The 21,405-nt window shown below is 47.7% G+C and overlaps 2 long non-coding RNA genes across 2 annotated transcripts in view; both read left to right on the forward strand.

The window, feature by feature from the left end:
- The window catches only part of LOC135229752 (uncharacterized), a 148,548-nt gene extending 139,568 nt beyond the window's left edge, over positions 1-8,980 (forward strand). The window contains exons 5-6 of the long non-coding RNA XR_010320441.1: positions 4,637-4,811; positions 8,877-8,980. This is a non-coding gene — a long non-coding RNA (uncharacterized LOC135229752). The remainder of the gene's footprint in view (positions 1-4,636; positions 4,812-8,876) is intronic.
- A 56-nt stretch (positions 8,981-9,036) lies between these two features.
- Positions 9,037-13,961, forward strand: LOC135229753 (uncharacterized). The gene is made up of 2 exons (XR_010320442.1): positions 9,037-11,707; positions 11,955-13,961. It is a non-coding gene; the product is annotated as an uncharacterized LOC135229753 (long non-coding RNA).
- The last annotated feature ends 7,444 nt before the right edge of the window (positions 13,962-21,405 follow it).

The raw sequence follows: 21,405 nt of genomic DNA on the forward strand, positions 1-21,405 counted from the left end.
GGTCCTTATATACTTAGGTCAGAGAGAAGGCACACTGTTTCTGGTGATACTTCCAAACAGGTATGGAGAAAAAGGCATTAACAGGTCGATAGCTGCATACTAGGTGTTACGGATTAAACTCTGTCTTCCCAAAATGTATATATCAGCTTGACTAGGCCATGCTTCCCAGTATTGTGCGATTATCCACCATTTTGTCAGCTGGTGTGATTTTCCAATGTATTGTAAATCCTACCTCTATGATGCTAATGAGCGAAGATTTGAAGCAGTTATGTTAAGGAGGCAGGGCTCAATCTACAAGATTAAGTTGTGTTTTAAGTCAGTCTCTTTTGAGATATAAAAGAGAAAAGAGCAGAGAGACAGGGGGACCTCAGTACCACCAAGAAAGAAGTGTCAGGAGCAGTGCATCCTTTGGACCTAGGATCCCTGTGCTGAGAACCTTCTTGTCCAGGGGAAGATTGGTGACAAAGACCTTCCCCTAGGAGTGACAGAGAGAAAGTCTTCCCCTGGAATTGGCACCCTGAATTTGGACTTATAGAGCCTCCTGGACTGTGAGGGAATAATTTTCTTTGTTAAAGTAATCCGTTTGTGGTATTTCTGTTACAGGAGCACTAGATATCTAAGACACTAGGTACCAGGAGATGTACATTTCCCAGCTCTTTCACTCCCAGGGCCACTATGACTAAGTAGCCATTGCCATAAATCCATGTGAGCAGACTATTCTGATTACTGCTTTGACTCTACTGTCTGTTATGGTAACCACACCCACCTTGTCTTTGTTGATTGAGTGCCACCACTTGGCTGCTACCACCACGGGGTCCAGTCAACTGCATTGTAGTTATGTGTCTTAATTCAGTTAGGGCAGTTCTCACTGTGGACTCTTACTTACATAAAATAGCAACCACAGAAGTCTTCAATAATGCTGGGGCTTGCTGCACAAATTTGTACCTCACCGCTATGGTACAAAGAAAGCCCTCTGGGCACTCTGTGTGTGGGTCTGTGGGTCCAGCCTAATAAATCCATTCTAACCTGCCAGTTTCCCTCAGCCTTTGGTTACCTTCTCCTACAGTATACAATGGCAGATCTGCCATTTCCACTTGATTTATTGTAGGCCACCACTTAATCCATGCTTCAGTAAACCAACCAAATAAACTATGAGATCCTTTTCTAACCTCTCAAGCTGAAACACTGAATGAAGAATCTATGCTTCCTGGGTCTATATCAATAAACTCAGACTAATCCACCTTTATGTTGCTTGCACCATTATCCCACACCCATAATAGCCATTCCCACACATATTCACCAGGTTTCTGTATGTATGTATATATTAGAAAAATCAAGCAGTTCTTTTGGAGTTTAGCATACCGTCTCCTGGGTCACACTTCATAGTTCACCTTTTGGGGCTTGTTGGGACTGAAGTCTAGGTATAGGTCTAGAAGCAAAAATGGGCAGTGGCAGTGGGATGTTCAGCCGTGTCTTATAAGGCATCTGCCTAAGGTGATGCCCCAGGCAATGCCCCAGATACGACCCTAGGAGATAACTCAAACAAGACACTTCAGGCAAAGCTGAGGGTAATCTCATTAGATGGAGGTGGAAGGGATAATCGTTTTACTGGGAAGGGTGCCTTAGCAGGCAAAGTTAGAGAATCTCTTCAGATGGGAGTAAGAGGTCTGGTTCTGTTAGGAAGAGCGATTCAACAGAAATTGGAGGTTCATTGTCCCCCGCTTCCTGACTGTCTGCCCATATGTCCTCATCCCAAGTTTCAGGATCCCATTTCTTCCCAATCAGTGCCCTCACTCTAACTTCAGACACCATTTGAGGCTGGATATTCAACTGGCGCTTTAATTCAGTCACTCTTATGATAAGAATCTGAGTTTATTTTTGGCAGCATTAGCCTTGTTACTATAAGAAATATGGTTTTCTTTCTGGGCACAAGTGGCAGCTTTCAGATCTTGTATGTGGTGCTTTAGCTTTGAGCCCATTTCTTTCATTCACCAGTGTGACTAGCAAAAGCAGGACTAACCAAGCAGCTTCCTTATTATTCTTATTCTGACAAAATTATAGAAAAGTATCAAATATGTAATCAGGCAGAGCCTTGTCTCTCACAAATATTTGATCCAGTGGTAGTAGTAGTATTTTGCGTATTTCTATTGTCACCTCCCACCATGGATTAGCAATAGCCTGTTTACTACTGGAGACAGTCATCAGTGCCTTTAAGACTAGCCAGACTTGAGAATAAATTCAGAAAACTCATCCTTAAGATTTGGTTCCTCTAGAACCACAGTAGGTACCAAATGTCTTAACTGGGATCTCTAGAGATGCAAAACTAGTGAAGAGAATATATATATATGGAAAACCTAGTCGCATAATGGTTAATAGCTATAGCTGCTAACCAAAAGGTTAGCAGTTTGAATCCACCAGGCGCTCCTTGGGAACTCTGTGGGGCAGTTCTACTTTGTCCTGTAGGGTCACTATGAGTTGGAACCGACTCTATGGCAATGGGTATATATATATATACACACACACACATACACACATACATATATATATGCATACATATGTTAGTTGTGGCTGTTAGATGCCATCGATCCTGTGTAAAACAGAATGAAACACCACCTGATCCTGAACCATCCTCACAATCATTGCTATGTTTGAGCCCATTCTTGCAGCCATTGTGTCAGTTCATGTTGTTGAGCACCTTCCTCTTTTTTTCTGACCCTCAGCTTTTCCAAGCATGATGAGCCTCTCCTGGGACAGGTCCCTCCTGAAAATATGTCCAAGGCACGTGAGACGAAGTCTCGCCATCCTTGCTTCTAAGGTGCATTCTTGGTGTACTTCTTCCAAGATGGTTTTGTTTATTCTTCTGGCAGTCCATGGTATATTCAGTATTCTTTGCCAACACCGTATTTTAAATGAATCAGTTCTTCGGTTTTCCGTATTCATTGTCTAACTTGCTCAAGCATGTGAGGTGATAGAAAATATCATGGCTTTGCTCAGGCACACCTTAGTCCTCAAAGTGACATCTTTCTTTCTCAACACTTCAAGGAGGTCTTTTGCAACAGATTTGCCCAATGCAATACATTGTTTGAATTCTTGACTGCTGCTTCTGTGGGCATTGATTATGGATTCAAGTTAAATGAAATGCTTGATGACTTCAGTATTTTCTCTGTTTATCATGGTGTTGCTTACTGGTCCAGTTGTGAGAATTTTTGTTTTCTTTATGTTGAGGTGTAATCCATACTGAAGGGTGTAGTGGTTGCTCTTCATCAGTAACTGCTTCAAGTCCTCTTTACTTTCAGCAAGCAAGGTCGTATCAGCTGCATATCATAGGTCGTTAGTGAATCTTTCTCCAAAACTAATGCCATGTTCTTGTTCTTCGAGACCAGCTTCTCAGAATGTTTGCTCAGCATACAGATTGAGTAAGTATGGTGAAAGGATACCACCATGACACATAACTTTCTGATTTTAAACCACACGGTATCCCCTTGCCCTACTCAAATGACTGCCTCTTGGTCTACGTAGATATTCCGCATGAATACAGTTAAGTGTTCTGGAATTCCCATTCTTTGCTAAGCTATCCATAATTTGTCATGAGCCACACAGTTGAGTGTGCTTGTATAGGAAACAAAAATAGGTAAACATCTTACTGATATTCTCTACTTTCAGCCAAGATCCATCAGACATCAGAAATGATATCCCACGTTCCATGTCTTCCTCTGAATCCAGCTTGAATTTTTGGTAGTTGCCTGTCTGTGTACTGCTGCAACTGTTTTTAAATTATATTCAGCAAAATTTTTCTTGCGTGGGATGTTAATGACATTGCTCGATAATTTCCGCATTGCGTTGGACCACCTCTCTTTGAAACGGGTACACATATAGATCTCTTTCAGTCATTTGGTCAGGTAGCTGTCTTCCAAATATATTGGAATAGTCAAGTGAGCGCCTCCAGCACTGCGTCCCTGTGTTGAAACATCTCATTTGGTACTCCATCAGTTCCTGGAGCCGTGTTTTTTGCCAATGCCTTCAGTGCAGCTTGGAGTTCTTCCTTCAGTACCATCAGCTCTTGATCCAATGCTACCTCCTGAAATGGTTGAACGTCGACCAATTCTTTTTGGTGTATTGAGTCTGTGTATTCCTTCCGTCTTCTTTTGATGTTTCCTGTGTTGTTCGATATTTTGCCCATAGAATCCTTCCTTCAGTATTGCACCTAGAGGCTTGAATATTTCCTTCAGTTCTTTCAGTTTGAGAAATGCCAGGTGTTTTCTTCCCTTTTGGTTTTCTAACTCCAGATCTGTTCACATTATTATTATCATACTTTGTCTTCTCCAGCTTCCCTTTCAGGTATTCTGTTGAGCTCTTTTACTTTATTTTTCCTTCCATTCTCTTTAGCTACTGTACATTCAAGAGCAAGATTCAGAGTCTCTTGTGACATCCTCTTTGGTGTTTGCTTTCTTTCCTGTCTTTCTAATGACTTTTTGTTTTTTTCATATATGATGTCCTTGCTATCATCCCACAACTAATCTGTCTTCGATCATTAGTGTGCAGTGCATCAAATCTATTCTTGAGATGGTCTCTAAATTCAGGTTTGATATACTCAAGGGCATACTTTGACTCATGGACTTGTTTTAATTTTCTTCAGCTTCTACTTGAACGTGAATATGAGCAACTGATCATCTGTTCTGAAGTCAGCCCCTGGCCTGATTCTGACTCATGGTATTGACCTTCTCCATCATCACCTTCCACAAATTTGATTCCTATCTATTCTGCCTGGAATGGTTCACGAGTATAGTCACCATTTATGTTCCTGACGAAAGGTATGTGCAATGAATAAGTCATTGGTCTTGCCAAATTCTATCATGTAAGCTTCATTGTCATTTCTATCATCAATACCTTATTTTCCAACTGCTGATTTGTCTGCTTTGTTTTCAACTTCGCATTCTAATTACGTAATTATCAGTACATCTTGATTGATGAATGCATCACGTTTGATCAGTTTCAAACTGCGGAACTTGGTAAAAACCTTCAACTTCTTCATCTTTCACATTCATAATTTGTGTGTAAATTTGAATAATAGTCTTATTAACTGGTCTTCCTGGTAGGCCTGTGAATATTATCCTATTGTTCGTAGTGTTCTACTTCAGAAAAGATCTTGAAATGTTCTTTTTATCGATGAATATGATGCCGTTCTCTTCAGTATCTCAATCCTGGCATAGTAGAACATATCATTGTCTAGTTTAAAATGTCCAAAACCAAGCTATTTCAGCTCACTAATGCCTTGGATTACTGACCTTTATGCATTCCATTTCATTTTTGATGACTTCCAATTTCCCTAGATTCATACTTCCTTCATTCCACGTTCTGATTATTAAAGGATATTTGCATCAGTTTCTTCTCATTATGAGTTGTGCCCCATCAGGAAACGTCATTAAAGTGGGATCTACTTTGAGAAGGTAGCTCTTCCCCACTTGTATTTTGAGTGCCTTCCAACCTAAGGGGTTATCCTCTGTCATTCAATCAGACAGTGTTCCAGTACTATTTGTAAGATTTCACTGGCCAGTTGTTTTTAGAAATAGGTCACTAGGTCCTTTTTCCTAGTCTGTCTAAATCCAGAGCTCCACTCAAACCAGTCTACCATGGGTGAACCTGGTGGTATTTCAAATACCGGTGGCATAGCTTCTAACATCACAGCAACATGCAAGCCACCACACTACAACAAACTGACAGAAGAGTGGTGGGAGTTAAAAATAGGAAGAACCAAAAAGAGTGCTTCTTCCATGTCTGCTGATTTAGAGGAACCATGAGAAATTGTCAAGTGAAGAGTGATTCAGAGAAAAACATGGGTAGAGTGTGACCTAATTTCCATAAAAACAAACAAGTGAATGTACTTACATGTGTCCCGGCAAAAAGAAGTGTGTAAAAGGGTACATATGTATCTTTGGACACTGGACACTTTGGGGGAGCAGGTACAATATACTTATGTGGGGATGGCTCTTATTATAACTTCTGTATACAAATCTCTGTTGTTAAATGTGTTATAAGAATGTAAAACTTTTTAAAGTTTAATAACATCATACGTGTATGTGTGTGTATTTGAAACTTTTTTTTTTTTGACTATTTTATATATGTGTTTTTTCGTTATCTAGTGTGGCTATAGCAGAGATTCCACAAGTGGATGCCTTTAACAAACAGAAACTTATTCTCTCACAGTTTAAGAAGCAAGAAGTTTGAAGTCAGGGCACCAGCTCTAGGAGAAAGCTTTCTCTCTTTGTGGCTCTGGGGGAAAGTCCTTGTCATCCATCTTCCCCTGGCCTAGGAAATTCTCAGCACCTGGACGCTGGGTCAAAAGGACATGCTCCACTCCATGCACTTCTTCCTTGGTGGTATGAGGTCCCTCTCATTTCTGCTCACTTTTCTCTTTGTATCTCAAAAGAGACTGACTCAAGACTCACCCTTATCCTGTAGATTGTGTCCTCCCTCATTAACCTAACTGCCTCTAATCCCGCCTCATTAACATTACAGAGGTTAGAATTTACAACACATAAGTAATCACATCAGATCACAAAATGCAGGACAACCACACAATACTGGGAATCATGGCCTGGCCAGGTTGACACACATTTTGGGGGACACTATTCAATCCATAACAATAGAGAAAATACTGTCTTCAATGCCAGATTCAGAGACTTTTATCCATCTAAGAAGGGCAAACACAGAAATTGAACAAAATTCAGACCAGCGAATTATTGCTTGCTCTTGTAACTAATGACTTCTTCTGGTCTCTATGCCTCGAAATGGCCAAAAAGAAATCTGTGAGGATTAATTCAGTTATTGCTAAAACATCTACTGAATTTGCATGTCTACAGGTAAGGAAGAATGCTGGACACCATGTGTGATTCATTAAGTAACACAGGGACCCTTAGACTATTGTTCTCCTTCTCTGATATGCCACTATCACCTTCTCCCCTTGTTGCTCTCCTGAAAAACCCACACTTGTATATTCTAGGCTTTTTTTCAGGATTGAATTTGCAGGAAGTTAAAGATATATCTTTGAAAGATAAAGAAGACTTTGGCCACATTGTCTTTAGACAGTCGAACTTCCCAGCCAACCTCTGTGCAGGATGGGAATTCACAATCCCTCCTACTCAGTACCTCTGAGCAGGACGGGATTTCTGTTTCATTATCAGGAGACTGTGGAATTCACCCCTCTTCAGAAAACTTACTTTCCTTTGCCTCAAACTGTCCCTCTCAGGATCTGTCACGGTCACTCTGAGAAATTCACATGGGCAGCCTGTATGGAAGTGCCCATCCTAGAGGCCCTGCCCTCCCTTCCTTGCTCCATAGGGATTCCTCTGGCACTTGGGGTCGCATCTCCCAGGGAGTACACACCTCTGGCACTTCCAGGGATTCCCAGGCCCTGGGATACTGTGGATGGGACTTGGAACTCAATCTCTTTCTTCCCATCCTCACCTTTGGTTATCTGTGTTCTGTCTTCACCAGATTTAGGAGGCCTTGTCTTCTCTTTGCTCGTTTCATCTCAGTCAGGCTTTTCTATTCCAACTCTCTGATCTCAGAACAGATCAGGTTAGACCACAGAAAAGAGAAAGAGCAAGCAAACATCACTGATCTGTGCAGAAGCTGCTGGGAAGGGATTCGATTCTCATTGGTTTAGGGTTTTATGCCCACTGCTCACCGGCAGGCAGGTTCCCCCCAGAGTCTGGCTTCTGTCTAGTATCTTGTACTACAAAGAACTCAGTGACCAGCCAACCTTCACAATCACACCTCCCTTAGAGCTATCTTTGCAGAGGCTCTTTGTCAGACTTCCATGTCCCACTGAAATCCTATTTCTCTTTCCTTACAAACATTATGCTCATTCTCAGGGCCCTGAGACCTCATCTGCAGATGAGTCTTGTCCTCTTCTCTCCTTGGCGGGGGAAGCTTTTGAGTGGACCTCATGTCTTCAGACAGCTATCCTGGGGCTTCTTCCACCCTGGTGCCGTAGGGCTGCATCTCTCTTTGTACTAGAAGGGGCGTGGAAGGGGCACAAGGCTAAAAGAGGATGGATTTTCCAGGTGAGGTGGGTTTAAGAAGCTTGAATGAACTTCTTCCCTGAAGGGTGCATATTTTGCAGTCCAGACATCCTGCTTCTCTCAGTCTAAGAGTCCTAGCACGTCTTCAGGTGCTTTCTCCTTTGACCTTGAGGCCATGCCTGCACCCTCTGCAGCCAGGTCTCCGACATGTGTAGCAGCACCAGTAGGTGTGGTAGCCTCTTCAGCCCCTGTCTCCTCCTCCAGATGCTCCTGGAGGTGCCTGGCTCTTCTTGCCAGGACTCCAGGATGCTGACCAGGGACTCAGTGTTGGTTAAAGGATGTCGGCCAGTGACCACGTGTCCTCATTTCCTTTGAAGGCTTAGGCTCCTTGCCTGGGCAGAAGACAGCCAAGGTCAGTCTGAGCCTAGACACCTAGTGACCGACCTGTGACACTGCAGCGAGTGATAGATGTTAATTTCCATACTCAGGTATCCGCAGGTGGCCGACTCAGAGTGGTCAGAGGTGAAGTGTAACTAGAGATCACACAATCATGAGGGCACGGGCCAAAGGTCAGGGAAAATAGCTGAGGTCGTGGAGCTCTAGCGGAGCCAGTCTAGGGCACAGGCCTCCCTCCTGTATGTGGCAAAGAAGCGATCCATGTGCCGCCTTCTGCAGACTCTGGACTGCTGGGGCCCTGGTTGCCCGGATTTCGGCCTTGTCTTTGGAGAAGTGACGCGCATGCACTGTGCCACCGGGGGCTGTGCCCCAACAGAAGCAAAATCTTGACAATACGGGCTTCAGTTGACTTTGCCTGTGCTCTCCTTTGGCTGAGTGACTTCGTGTGTTTCCTAGCAGGTGAAGGCATTCGTGGAGAGAGGCAATTTCCATGCGTGCAGGCAAAGTGTGTGCTGAGATGATGAGTTGCTGGAGACCAGGGTGGACTCTTAAGACCCAGAATAGGCCTCTGACAGGTATGTGTCAATGTTTTCTGCCCATGGCACTCACCCGGGTATTTGCATAGAATGTTATCAGCGGAATTAGTAGTCTCCGGAGAGGCTGCCACTTGTCAGCGAGCTTCACCTGGCCAGGTCCGCCGTGATGTAGCTCCCCAATCAATGACTACTCTCTAGACCTTCCAGATAGACTAGCAAATCTTCTCCGCCCATGGGCAACCAGTAGAGCCAGAGGCCTTCCCCCTTTGCTCTTTCGTCTCTAGGCACTCTGTCAGGCACTCCAAGGTGTGAAGTGACAAGGGGGAGAAGGAAGAGATTTCAGAGAACGAACACATCCAGAGAGACAGGCAAGAGATGGTGAGTGGGGATGTCTTGCCTACTGATATCCTCAGGAAAGTGGGAAAGAGGTACCTGGCCGTGCTCTGCCAATGCCCTGAAGCAGTCCGCACCAGGGGCTCCCTTGTGCCTACCTAGCCTTTCCCAGGGTGTGCTCAAATCCTGTGGCCACTAGGTGTCCTAGGTCACAATGGAGGGCCCTGTGTCATCTGCCTGTTGGGCTGGATCTCTGCCATTGTCTGAGTCTTGTCACCAGGCCCATCATAAGCTCCGCCCACTCTTCCTGTGGAGGTACTGTCTCCATGGTGATGGCAAAGAAGCCTGAGTTCCGCCCACCTGGCCTTCACTTCACCTACCTGGCCTGCTGACCCTCACTCAGACCTCTGTGTTGATCAAAATGAATGTCCGCCAGTGGCCAGGTGTCAGCATCTGGGATAAAGGATTCGGGACCTTGCCTGAGGCAGAAGGCAGCCTAGGTCTGCGGGTACTTGGAAGTCTTGTGAGTTGTGACACTGCTGCCAGTGACAGATGGTAACTCCCACACTCACATATCCCCTGGTGGCAGAAGGATAGTGATGGGCGGAGAAACATGCCTCCGGAGCACACGTTCAATGCGGCACCAGCCAAAGGCCAGGGCCAGGAGTGGACATCGTGGAGCTTAATTGCAAGCCAGTGAAAGGCCCAAGGATTTCTCCTATATGTGGCAAACAGGTCATCCGTGTCCCCACGTCCATAAACCATTGGACTGCAGGGCCAGACTGCCAGGATTTCGGCCTTGCCATCGGAGCCCGTCCACATACACAGCGTTGCACCGGAGGCAGGGACATGTAGACAGCAAAAACTTGGAAAATGGCATCATCTCTTCAATTTCCCTAGCGTCGGCCTTTTTCAGCGGCATGCTTTGTTTCCTAGTAGGATAAGGCACTGACGGAGAAAGGCATGAGTATGTGTGTAGGAAAGGTGTGTGCTGAAAGGGTGACGACATTGAGACCATGTTGGGATCCTTAGTCCCAGGAAAGGCCCCTGGCAGGTGTGGGTCAATGTTCTCTGCTCATCCGAGTTGGCGGGCGAGGTTTTCACCAAACAAAGCAGCAGTGGAATTATTCGTCGCCGGAGAGGTTGCATCTGTCCACAAGCTCCACCTGGCCAGGGTCCACCCCTATTGTATTGCCCATGTCAATCAAGAGAAGCTAAGACCTTCCAGAGAGACTACCTGCTATTGTCTACCCACCGGGAAGCGGTCCAGCCAGAAGCCTCCCCCGTTTCATCTCCAGGCTCTCTGTCAGGCCCCTCATACTTGTGATGTGTCTCAGGGGTAGAAGGAAGAGATTTCTCTGAATGAACACATACAGAGAGGGGCCATAGATGCTGAGGAAGGGCGCCTTGTCTACTGATATCGTAGCGTAAGTGGAAAAGAGGTACCTGCCTGCTGTCCCAGTGTGTCGAACGTGTCCACATCAGGGGTTGGCTACTGTGAAATTATTCCCTGGTGCCCTCGATTTTCTGGCCAAAGACACGAGGGGCCGTTGTGTGTCCATGGGTACAATGGGGGGCTCTGCAGAACTGGCCGGTTAGGCTGGACTTCTCCTATTGGCTCAGTGTTTGTGACTCGTCCCCGTCAGAAGTTCTGCCCAGCCTTCTGGTGGCTGTCTCCATGGGGATTGGGAAACAAGCCCTAGGCCCCGCACTCAGCCTTCACCTGGCCTACCTGGCCTCTTTCCCCTCATCTAGACTGCTCTGTGCATGAAAGAAAGGATGTCGGCCACTGACCAAACATCCTCATTTCCTTGGAAGGATTAGGCTCCTTGCCTGGGCAGAAGACAGCCAAGGTCAGCCTGAGCCTAGACACCTAGTGACCTGTGACACTGCAGCCAGCGATAGATGTTGATGTCCACGCTCAGGTATCCGCAGTTGACGGATTCAGAGTGGTCAGAGGAGAAGTGTAACTAGAGATCACACACTCATGAGGGTACGGGCCAAAGGTCAGGGAAAATAGCTGAGGTCGTGGAGCTCTAGCGGAGCCAGTCTAGGGCCCAGGCCTCCCTGCTGTACGTGGCAAAGAGGTGCCACCCTCTGCAGAGTATGCTGCCACCCGCAGACTCTGGACTGCTGGGGCCCTGGATGCCCGGATTGCGGCCTTGTGTTTGGAGAAGTGACGTGCATGCAGTGTGCCACTGGGGGCTGTGGCCCAGCAGAAGCAAAATCTTGAAAATGGGGGCTTCAGTTGACTTTGCCTGTTCTCTCCCTTGGCTGAGTGCCATCCTGTGTTTCCTAGGAGGAGAAGGCATTCGTGGAGAGAGGCAGATTCCATGTGTGCAGGCAAAGTGTGTGCTGACATGATGAGACCCTGGAGACCAGGGTGGACGCTTCAGACCCAGGATAGACCTCTGGCAGGTATGTGTCAATGTTTTCTGCCCATGGCACTCACCCGGGTATTTGCATACAATGTCATCAGCGGAATTAGTAGTCTCCGGAGAGGCTGCCACATGTCAACAAGCTTCACCTGGCCAGAGTCCACCCGTGGTGTAGCTCCGCAATCAGTCACTACTGTCTAGACCTTCCAGATAGACTAGCAGATCTTCTCTGCCCATGGGCAATCAGTAGAGCCAGAGGCCTTCCCCCTTTGCTCTTTCATCTCTAGGCACTCTGTCAGGCACTCCAAGCTGTGAAGTGACTCAGGGAGAGAAGGAAGAGATTTCAGAGAATGAACACATACAGAGAGAGAGGCAAGAGATGGTGAGTGGGGATGTCTTGCGTACTGATATCCTGAGGAAAGTGGGAAAATTGGACCCTGGCCTGCTCTGCCAATGCCGTGAAGCAGTCTGCACCAGGGGCTCCCTTGTGCCTGCATAGCCTTTCCCAGGGTGTGCTCAAATCCTTTGGCCACTAGGTGTCCTAGGTCACAATGGAGGACCCTGTGTCATCTGCCTGGCGGACTGGATCTCTGCCATTGGCTAAGTCTTGTCACCAGGCCCATCATAAGCTCTGCCCACTCTTCCGGTGGGGAGACTCTCTCCATGGTGATGGCAAAGAAACCTTAGTCCCACCCACCTGGCCTTGACTTCACCTACCTGGCCTGCTGACCCTCACCCAGACCTCTGTGTGGATGAAAATGAATGTCCACCAATGGCCCGGTGTCAGCGTCTGGTATAAAGGATTCGGGACCTTTCCTGAGGCAGAAGGCAGCCTACGTCTGCGGGTACCTGGAAGTCTAGTGACTTGTGATGCTGCTGCCAGTGAGAAATGGTGACTCCCACACTCACATATCCCCTGGTGGGGGAATGATAGTGATGGGTGGAGAAACATGGCTCCGGAGCACATGTTCAGTGGGGCACCGGCCAAATGCCAGGGCCAGGAGTGGACGTCGTGGATCTGCATGGCATGCCAGTGAAGGGCCCAAGGATTTCTCCAATGAGGCAAAATGCAGATCAAGGAAGGAACACAAAGATAAAGCAGCTGAAGAAATTAAAAAGGTTACTCAAGAACAGAGTTAAAAATTTAATAAGCTGCAAGAAACCATAGAGAGACTGCAATCAGAGATTCAGAAGATTAACAATAAAATTACAGAGTCAGAAAACTCAATAGAAAGTAAGAAGAGCACAATTGAGGAATTGGAAGGCAGAATTACTGAGATTGAAGATCAAACTCTTGGGACTAATATATTTGAAGAGAAAGCAGATAAAAGAATTTTAAATGAAGAAATCCAAAGAATCATGTAGGACTTTATCAAGAGAAATAACTATGAGTGATTGCAGTACCAGAACAGGGAGGGCTAACAGAAAATACAGAGGGAACTGTTGAAGATTTGTTGGCAGAACTTCCCTGATATCATGAAAGATGCTCATCGAATTCCACATAAGGTAGATCTCAAAAGAAAGTGACCGAGACACATAATAATCAAACTTGCCAAAATCAAATATAAAGAGAATTTTAAGAGAGGCTAGGGATAAAGGAAGTCACCAACAAAGGAGAGTAAATAATAAAAAACTTGGACTACTCAGCAGAAATCATGCAGGCAAGAAGGCAAAGGGATGACTTACACAAAATATTGAAGGAAAAAAATTGCCAGCCAGGAATCAAACCATAACCGTGGCCCTCTGGCCTTCGGGCCCTCTGGCCTTAGCCCTCTAACTCTAGCCCCTAAGCCCTGAGCCCCAAAGCCCCTAAGACCCTAAGCCCTTAGGTCCTAACCCCCAAGGCCCTAAACTCTAACCCTAATCCAAACCCTAACCCCTATTCCCTAAACTCTACAACCTAAACACCTACACCCCAAAACACTACACATCAAAACCCTACACACTAAACCCTATACTCTAAGCCTCAAACCCTAAACCCAAACCTCAAATCCCAAACCCCAAACCCTAAACCTAACCGTAAACCCTAAACCCTAACACCTAACCCTAACCCCTAACCACCCTAACCCTAATGACCCTAACCCTCGAACCCTAACCCTCTAACGCTAACATGAAACCCTAATCCGAAACCCTAACCCTCTAACTCTAACCTCTAACCCTCTAACCCTAGCCCTAATCCTAACCCCAACCTCCAAACCTAACCCCAAACCCTAAACCTCAAATCCCTAGCCCTAAACCTAAGAATGAGCCTAAGCCTAACCCTATCACTTAACTCTAAACCCTAAACCATAACAGTTAAAACCCTAACACACAAAACCCTAACACCCTTAGCCCTAACACATTTAACCCTAACACCCTAAATGCCAAAACCCTAAACACTAACACCCTTAACCCCAACCCCTAACCCCTAAACTTAAACACTAAGCCGTCTAACCCTAATACCCTAAACCCTAACCCCAGCCCCCAGCCTTAACGCTCACTCTAAGCCTTAAACCTTAGGCCCTAAACCCTAGGCTCTAAGCCCTAAGCCCTAAACTCTAAATCCTAAAACCCTAAACTACTCTAAGCCCTAAGCCTAACCCTCTAATCCTAAACCCTAAAACCTTACCCCAAACCCATAAACCTGAACCCCTAAGCCCTAGCCCTAACCCCTAACCCTAATCCTCTAACCCTAACCCTCTAACCCTAACTAACCCTAACCACAACACCAACCCCAACCTCTGAATCCTGAAACCCTAACTCCCTAACCCCAAGCTTCTGAACCCTAAGCCTAAACCCTCTAACCCTAAATCCTAACCTTCACCCCCTCACACCCTCACCTTCTCACTCCCTCACTCTATAATCTTCTCAACTTCTAACCCCCTCACCCTCTAACCCCTCACCCTCTAACTCCCTCAATTTCTAACCCCAACCCTCCAGACCCCAACCCTCTAACACCCACTCTCTAACCCCAAACCACATATCCCAAACAGACCCAACACCAACCCTAAACCTAAACCCTAACCCCTAAAACCTAACCCAAACCCTAATGACTAAACCCCAAACTGCAACCCCTAACACCTAACCTGTAACTCCAAACTCTAACCTCAAACCCTAAACCTAACCCTAACACCTAACCCCAACCAAAAAACCCTAACCCTAAACTCTAACCCCAAACCCTAACGACCCTAACTCTAACAACCCTAACCCTAACATCCCTAAGCCCAAACCCTAACCCTTTTTGTTAGCAGCCATAGCACTTAACCACTAGCCACCAGGGTTTCCATGAGCAGTCACAGGAATAGACACATGCACACCCGTGTTCACTGCAACATTATTCACAGTTGCAAAAAGATGGAAACAACCTAAGTGCTCATCCACAGAGGAATGGATAAACAAACTACAGTACATACACACAGTGGAACACTACACGACAATAAAGACCAATGATGAATCTCCGAAACATCTCACACCATGGATGAATCTGGGGCGCATCACACTAAGTCAATCACAAAACGACATATACAGTAAGAGACCACTATCATAAAAACTCATGAAAACATTTACGCACAGAAACAATCCTTGATGTTCACCAGGGAGACGAAGAGCGGGTAGAGAAAAGCCAACTAAACAATAACCAAAAAAACCAAACCCACTGCTGTCGAGTCAATTCCAGCTCATAGCGACCCTACAGGACAGATTAGAACTGCCCCATAGAGTTTCCAAGGAGTGCTTGGTGGATTCGAACTGCAGACCTTTGGTTAGCACCGGTGGCTCTTAACCACTACGCCACCAGGGTTTCCAACCAAACAACAGATCGGTGGTAACTCTGGCGAAGGAAAGACGGTACACAAGACTGGGGAATCAATCTCAGCCTCACTCTAACCCTAACCCTAAACCACTTGTGCCTGAGCCTAGTAACCCCAGCCCTAACCCCAACCCCCAACCACCTAAAACCTATACCCCTAAACCTAACTCCCAAACCTCTAACCCCCAAACCTGAACCCCTAACACCAAACCCTAACCCCTAACCCTAATCCTCTAACCCTTCTGCATCTCTGGGCCTCTCGAGTCTCCGTCTATTTTCTTCCTCCAAATCCTACTAACACTCAGTGGAATTTTGAAGTTTGAGCTGTGCTTTGCTTCTTGTTGTCTCCACCGGTCCCATCAAGGCACTGCATCATTTCTTTGCTTTGCTTCACTATTCAGTTCCAAAACCATGGCTTAGAATCACCTGACACTGAACTTCAGCGATTCGGCGCAAGGGGGCGAGAGGGCGCGCGCACTGCCGGTTCTGTTCTGCCCACCAGACCCTCCGAGCATGGGAACCTCCTGGACCTAAGATGGGACGAACTGGGTACCGCTCCAGTGGCGACAGCAGAAGCTTTTCTTCCCGAGGGACCCAACGCCCCAGGGCGCTCTCTCAATACTCCCATTAATGCTATGATTATCCTAACCCACTCCTTCTGTGCGACCTAGTGGGTCCCCTACCAGGCCCAGCCTTCACGACCCGCACCCCCCCGCCGTGGTCATGTACAGGAACCTGCAGGGCCGCGCCCTCCCCGCCCAAGCTCTGCCCCTCCATACCCTGATGCCCTGCAGGCCTCTACTAGGTACCCGCCCAGGGGAGAGTTGTCGCCCCGCACGGGTCGGGGGACACGAGGGAACATTCGGAAACCACCCCCAGGCACGAAGCCGACTGCCTGATTGCCGGTATTGAGACCATGTGAGCAGGGCTGCCCCACCAACTGGAGCCTGCAGGACATCACTCACGTTTGTCAGCTTCTCACCGCCCTCTGGGCTCCGGGTCCCAGAGCAGCCAATCCCCCGGGGGGGGGAGGGGGGGGCGGTCCGTCCGCAGGTGCTGGAAGATCGGGTTGGTGCCCATGGCCGGAGCGCTTAAAACCCTTAGAAACCCTCATAAACCGTCAGCTCCAGACTTTCAAATGTCAGCCTGAGAGACACCTAATCTCCAACCTAAAAAAAAAAAAAAAAACACACCCGTTGCCATCGAGTCAATTCTGACTCATAGCGACGCTATAGGACAGAGTAGAACTGCCCCACAGTTTCCAGGGAGCGCCTGGTGGATTCAAACTGCCAACCTTTTGGCTAGCAGCCTTAGCACGTAACCACTACGCCACCAGGGTAACCCACTAAACCTACTGCCACCAGGGTAGAGGCTCCAAATCCCGCCAGTGTGAGGAACCCTCAAATCCCCTCAGCACCAGAGACCGCGTCCACAGCGACTGCTACACAGCGCCGCACAAACGTTTAAGTTAACAAACAACATGGGCGCTCAGGACCCCTTCATGCTACCCGCACCCCCGCCACCCAGAGGGGGAGCGGACCCGGCATCCACACTGTTAACAGACACTGAATCGCTGCTGCATCCACAAGGAGTAGGATCCCCGCGCTGCTCCACAGATTCCCAGGACCCCTTCCTTTCCAGGTGGGGCCGGGGCCGCGCCGACGCCCCAGCCCCGAGAGTAGACCAGCCGGGCGCGGGCGCAGGGTGCCTCAGCCTCCCAGGCACAGTGCCCAAAACAGTAAGGGGCAGCAGGGCCTTGGGCGGGGGATCCCTCTCTCCCCGTCCCTGGCACCCTACGGAGTCTGGTGGGGGTGGGATGACGAATGGGGGCGAGTGCCCCGTCCTCAGTCTGGAATCTCACCCCCCCGGGCGAACTCTGGGCCTTGGTTTCCCCTCTGGCACAGGGAGCAGGTGGGGGGCGGGGAGGCAGGAGCCCATCACCCAGCTTGGCCCGCAAACCCGCCCCGGGCAGAGGAGGGACCTGGGCGCAGCCCTGGACACGGCCTTTCTCCCCAAGCCCTTCAAGCCCCCAGGCCCGAGGGCACTCCGCAGCTGGATCCCGCGGCTGGACCCCCCCCCCGCGCAAATCCACGGGGATGCAAATTTCGCAGACCAGCTGCGTCTCCCGGGCCAGAGGCTCCCTCTCGCAGCCCTTACAGTGGCTGCGTCCGCCCGGGCCCGCACCGCGTCCGCCCCTGGGGATCACTCGGGACGGGGTACGCCGGAGGGGGCGATGCCAGCTGCTAACCCAACGTCCGGACTCTCCAACCTCTGGAGCCCCCGGGATGCTGGGACTGGGACCCGCCCTCCTGGTGCCTTCCCTCCACACCTTCGAGGGGCCGGGCTTGTTCAGTCTGGGAGCCGGTCCCTCCAGCCAGGTGTCGGAGTTTCATACCTTTCAGAGAACACGGCAGGGAACGCAGCATGAACAGCATCCTCTCTAAGGCGCGCCATCAGGCCCGGGCCCCTCACCACCCGTCCGGGCGCTTCCGGGAGTAACTGGCCGGACGGCGTGGAACATGGCTGCCGGCCCCGCCCAGCGGCCCAGGTGTGGGGCGGGCGTGGGGGGGTTGGGCCTCCAGAGGGGAGGGTGGGGTCTAGAAGCAAGGACAAGGCCTAGGTGTAGGGGGTGAGGAGGCGAAAGACGTCAGGAGAGGGCCCTCTCCGGCGCAGAGTTAAGTATTGGAGGTGCAACGGTTAAGTGCTTGGCTAACTGAAAGGTGGGCCGTTGGAACCCACCAGCTCAGGGGTTGAAAAGATCTGGAGATGGGCTCCCATAAAGATTCTAACCAAACAAAATCCAAACCAGTTGCTGTTGAATCAATTCAGACTCATAGTGACCCTATAGGGCAGAGTAGAACTGCCGCATAGGGTTTCTAAAAGTATAAGTCTTTACAGAAGCAGACTGCCATGTCTTTCCGCAAAGAACCAACTGGTGGATTCAAACTGTCCACCCTTTGGTTAGCAGCCGAGGTCTTAACCACGGGGCCACCAGGGCTGCGCCATAAAGACTGCAACCTAGGAAACCTTGTGAGGCAATTCTAAGTTGTCATACAAGGTTGATATGAGTCAGAATCTCTTGATGGCACACGACCATGATTGTACTAAGAAAAATTCCTCCAAGCAGCTGTCTACATGACCCCTGAAGCACACATGCATGCACGCTATCAAAGCAGTGCGGCCAAAGACAGGAAATTGGAATAGAGACATTATAGAGTGGACAGTGAAAAGTGATTTCTGAGGGGCATGCAGCCCAAGCGGAGGAGGTAGCATACAACTAAATGCCCTTCTCCTTCTATTGTTCAATGGTCTTGAGAAAGAATGTGTCCCAGGAATTAACTGTAGCCCAGGAGAACTTGAAGACAGCAAATACAGAGGACTGGTGAGGATGCTTCTGCAGTGGTCAGGGTGAGGAGTGATGGTGGTAGTGCAGGTGGGAACAGTGGGCAGGCTTGAGGTGAACTTTGGAGCTTGAGCTGCCAAGAATTGCTGGTGGATCAGATGTATGGGATGAGGGGAATGGAGAATCAAAGGTGACTTCTAGAATTCAGGCTACCATGAGCGCATGGTCACCAGAGCCATTCTCTACCATGTGGAAAATCATGGAGGAACAAACTTGAGAAAATGACCAAAAGATTTTTTTCCGGACATGTTAGATTTGGATGTCTGAGGTCATCCAAGTGTGGAGAACAGTTCCCAGCTGTGGATACCACTGTGAGGTTTTCCAGGTTCTAAGAATTTGAAGATCATCAGCCTATAGCTGATTTGAAAGCCACTGGTGGTGCAGTGGTTATGCATTTGGCTGCTACCAAAAGGTCTGCAGTTTGAATCTACCAGTCGCTCCTTGGAAACCCTGTGGGGAGGCTCTACTCTGTCCTGTAGGGTCCCTATGAGTGAGAATCCACTCGATACCAACTTTTTTTTGTTTTGTTTTGTTTTAATACTGAGCTCAGAAAAGTTGTGTGTCAGGGTTGTATTTTTTCACAATACTTATCCAAGCAGTTCGAATCTACCAGCCACTCCTTGGAAACCCTATGGGTCAATTCTACTCTGTCGTTTAGGGTCGCTATGAGATAGAATTGACCCAACAGCAATGGACTTAGAACTTGGACTTAGAGGAGCCCTTCCTTTGTCAAAGCTGAAAGTTTTAGTTCATACTTTTAAAAACTGCCATGTCTCATGTTACGTGGCTACCCTTACAGGAGCATTTTTGGTGCTAACTTGACTTGTCCTTGGTGAAGGGCTCTGTATTCATTTTCTAGGGCTGCCGTAGTAAATTACCAAAAACTCAGTGTCTTTAAAAAAACATATAATCCATACAGTCCAAGAAGCTGGACTATATGAAGAAGAAGGGGCACCAGGATTGGAGGAAGACTCATTAACAGCCTAGACATGCAGATGACACAAACTTGCTTACTGAAAGTGAAGAGGATTTGAAGATGAGGATCAAAGACTTCAGCCTTCAGTATGGATTACACTTCAACATAAAGTAAACAAAAATCCTCACAACTGGAACAATAAAAAAATCACGATAAACAGAGAAAATACTGAAGTCGTCAAGGATTTCATTTTACTTGGATCCACAATCAACACCCATGGAAGCAGACTTCGAGAAATCAAATGACATATTTTATTGGGCAAATCTGCTACAAAAGACCTCTTTAAAGTGTTAAAAATCGAAGATGTCCCTTTGAGGACTAAGGTGTGCCTGAACCAAGCCATGATATTTTCAGTCGTCTCATATGCATCCTAAAGCTGGACAATGAATAAGGAAGACAAAAGAACAGAAACTTGAATTATGTTGTTGGTGAAGAATGATGAATATACCGTGGACTGCTAGAAGAATGAACACACCTGTCTTGGAAGAAGTACAGCCAGAATGCTCCTTAGAAAGGTGGGTGGCAAGACTTGGTCTCATGTACTCTGGACATATTATCAGGAGGAATCAGCCCCTGGAAAAAGACATCGTGCTTGGTAAAGTAGAGGGTCAGTGAAAAAGACAAAGAGCCTCAATGAGACAGATTGAGACGGTGGCTGCAACAGTGGGCTCAGACATAGCAATGAGAAAGGCCCAGGGCTGGGCACTGTTCCGTTCTGTTGTACACAGGGTCGCTATGAGTTGGAACTGACTCAACAGCACCTAACAACAACATCATAAACTCACTAGATCTCCTGGGGATAGAATGTCATATTCACTGTAGAGTAGATAGAGTTTCTTTGTTTGTTTGTTTACCATATTTACTAATACTATGATTTACATTTGATAACTTCCACAATCAGTTGGATCGCTTTTCTTTGGAATGGACACAAACGTGCATCTCTTGCAGCCTGTTGGCCAGGTAGCTAGCTTCCAAATTTCTTTGCATGGTGGAGTGAGCATGTACAGGGCTGCATCTGTTTGTTGAACCAACTCAGTGGGTATTCTGTCAGCTCCTGGAGCCTTGTTTTTCGCCAGTGCCTTCAGTGTAGCTTGGACTTCTTGCTTCACTACTACCAGTTCTTCATCATATGCCACCTCATGAAACGACTGAAAGTCGACCATTTCTTTTGGTGCTGTGACTCTGTGTATTCTTTCCATCTTTTGTGTGTGTGTGCTTTAAGTGAAACTTTACAAATCAAGTCAGTCTCTCATATAAAAATTTGTATACAGCTTGCTATGTACTCCTAGTTCCTCTCCCAGTAATGAGAGAGCACACTCCTTCTCTCAGCCCTGTATTCCCTGTGTCCATTCAGCCACTTTCTGTCCCCCTCTGCCTTCTCACCTCCCCTCCAAACGGGAGCTGCCCACATAGTCTCATGTGTCCACTTGAGACAAGAAGGTCACTCCTCACCACTATCATATTCTATCCTATAATCCAGTCCAATCCCTGTCTGAAGAGTTGGCTTTGGGAATGGTTCCAGCCTTGGGCCAACAGAAGGTCTGGGGACCGTGACCTCCAGGGTTCCTCTAG

Source organism: Loxodonta africana, unplaced genomic scaffold (assembly GCF_030014295.1).
Source record: "Loxodonta africana isolate mLoxAfr1 unplaced genomic scaffold, mLoxAfr1.hap2 scaffold_50, whole genome shotgun sequence".
NCBI lineage: Eukaryota > Metazoa > Chordata > Mammalia > Proboscidea > Elephantidae > Loxodonta > Loxodonta africana.